This window comes from Arachis ipaensis, chromosome B03, assembly GCF_000816755.2.
Source record: "Arachis ipaensis cultivar K30076 chromosome B03, Araip1.1, whole genome shotgun sequence".
Lineage (NCBI taxonomy): Eukaryota > Viridiplantae > Streptophyta > Magnoliopsida > Fabales > Fabaceae > Arachis > Arachis ipaensis.
This window is the reverse complement of record NC_029787.2, coordinates 36,684,360-36,687,157: the sequence shown is the minus strand read 5'-3', so window position 1 is coordinate 36,687,157 and position 2,798 is coordinate 36,684,360.

Sequence of the window (2,798 nt, the reverse complement as noted above, 5' to 3'; positions counted from 1 at the left end):
ATGGGACCGTTTATATTATATTAAAAAAAATTCTGTTCAAATTATATTAGACCTCTCAGTAATAAGCCGTCACAAATAAATGTTATTACTTGCCTAAAAAAGATTTATTGGTTTTAAATAACTTGTATTTTTGTAGTTTCTGTTCTGAGCGTGATAGAAAATAGTTTAATATATGTTTTTTAATGCAATACGATTAGATAATCAATAAAATTCAGCCAGTCATCAATTTAAGAAATATAAAAAACACATTTAATGTTTAATATTTTCTTTTTACGATATTTAAAATTGAAAATAATAATCTTTGTAAAAGTTAATACATTTAAATTAAAAAAATACAATTCAAATAAAAATAACAAATTTCAAACTCTAAATTTTAAATTTTAAACTCTCATTATAAAATAAAAAAGAATAAAATGACACTAATTTTATGACGATCGCCATTCTTTCTGCAGATTTTGGAGGTTTTATCATCTACTATAATGCTTATCATTTTTAAGTGGCGGTTTTAGTTTATTGTATGTGGCAGTTTAAAACTACTACAATTATTTTATTGTGCATTTTTTTTTGTCTTTTAATTCGGATAGTGTGTTGCATATGAGAGATTTTTTTTTGTCTTTTAACTCGGATGATGTGTTGCATATGAGAGACTCAGGGTGATTAGTGCGGTTATATATACGGAAAAGTGTGAGTGTTGTGAATAACAAACCCTAATCTTTTGTCGCTATTTATCTCTTCGTTGTCGTTCATCCTGTAACATTCCATATTTTTAGAATTTCAATTATAAAATAAGATATAATTATTTTAATAGTTTAAGCTTTTTATTTTTAGGAACTGTTTTATTAAAAATAATTAAATGGTTTATGAGATAAGTTAATTTTTATTAATCAAGATTCTTATGTAATTTTATTATAATTGAAAATTTTGTATAGTAAAGATCAAAATTCAGTAATAGAAGAATTACATAATTTAATTTAAGTAATTTTTATTATGAATAAATTATGATTTATTTTATTAATTTGAGCTCTTAGAGACTAATTTATTAGGAATGATTAAATTGATTTTGTAAATATTTTAAGTTTAAGTAAATTAATATTTATGTACAATTTTTATAATAATCAGTTACTTTATATAAATTGAAATTAAAATTCCGGTAATAGAAAAATAATGAAAGGATATATATTTTTGAGATAACTTAACTGTTTGCATTTTATTCTTTACTTTCACGGCTTTCTCTTCCTCTACTGAAAACTTGTGGTTTAGTTCTCACCCCAAAATTTTCTACCCTTTCAGTGACACAAGCTTGAAGATTCAATACGAAGCTGCAAATGATTAGTAGAATTTGTTTATGAATCAAGTTGCTTTCATAAAGTTCCCTCGTTCTTGTTGTTTAAAATTTTATTTTATACAAAGGGGTAGGTGTTTGGTGCACGAAATTGTGATCATCAACAATGGCGCCAAAGGACTTGGAGCTCTTAAACATGAATCACACTTTGTCACAATTTCGCACAACTAACCAGCAAGTGCACTGGGTCGTCCAAGTAATAAACCTTACGTGAGTAAGGGTCGATCCCACTGAGACTGTCGGCTTGAAGCAAGCTATGGTCACCTTGTAAATCTCAGTCAGGCGAATTCAGATGGTGATGAAGAATTGATAATTAAAAGATAAATAAAACATAAGATAAAGATAGAGATACTTATGTAATTCTTTGGTTATTAGAAACCCAAGAGATACGCATTCAAGCCATTGCTAGTAGAACAGAGGTGGTTGTCAGACACATGTTCATAGATGAGAATGATGATGAGTGTCACGGATCATCACATTCATCAAGTTGAAGAACGAATGAATATCTTAGAGAAGAAGTAGGAGTGAATTAAATAGAAAAACAGTAGTACTTTGTATTAATTCATGAAGAACAGCAGAGCTCCACACCTTAATCTATGGTGTGTAGAAACTCCACCGTTGAAAATACATAAGAACAAGGTCTAGACATGGCCGAATGGCCAGCCTCCCAAAGAGGGTTCAATCATCAAAACATGATTCCAGGATGATCAAAAGATGAAAATACAATAGCAAAAGGTCCTATTTATAGAAAACTAGTAGCCTAGGGTTTACAGAAATCAGTAATTAATGCAGAAATCTTCTTCCGGGCCCACTTGGTGTGTGCTTGGGCTGAGCATTGAAGCTTCCATGTGTAGAGACTTTTCTTGGAGTTAAACGCCAGCTTTTGTGCTAGTTTGGGCGTTTAACTCCAGCTTTTGTGCTAGTTTTGGAGTTAAACGCTAGAATTCTTGAGCTGACTTGGAACGCCGATTTGGGCTATCAAATCTCGGGCAAAGTATGGACTATTATATATTGCTGGAAAGCCTAGGATGTCTACTTTCCAACGCAATTAAGAGCGCACCAATTGGGCTTCTGTAGCTCCAGAAAATCCACTTTGAGTGCAGGGAGGTCAGAATCCAACAGCATCTGCAGTCCTTTTTCAGCGTCTGAAACAGATTTTTGCTCAGGTCCCTCAATTTCAGCCAAAAAATATTTGAAATCACAGAAAAATACACAAACTCATAGTAAAGTTCAGAAATGTTATTTTTATTTAAAAACTAATAAAAACATAATAAAAACTAATTAAAATATACTAAAAACATACTAAAAACAATGCCAAAAAGCGTATAAAGTATCCGCTCATCACAACACCAAACTTAAATTGTTGCTTGTCCCCAAGCAACTGAAAATCAAATAGGATAAAAAGAAGAGAATATACAATGAATTCCAAAAACATCTATGAAGATCAGTATTAATT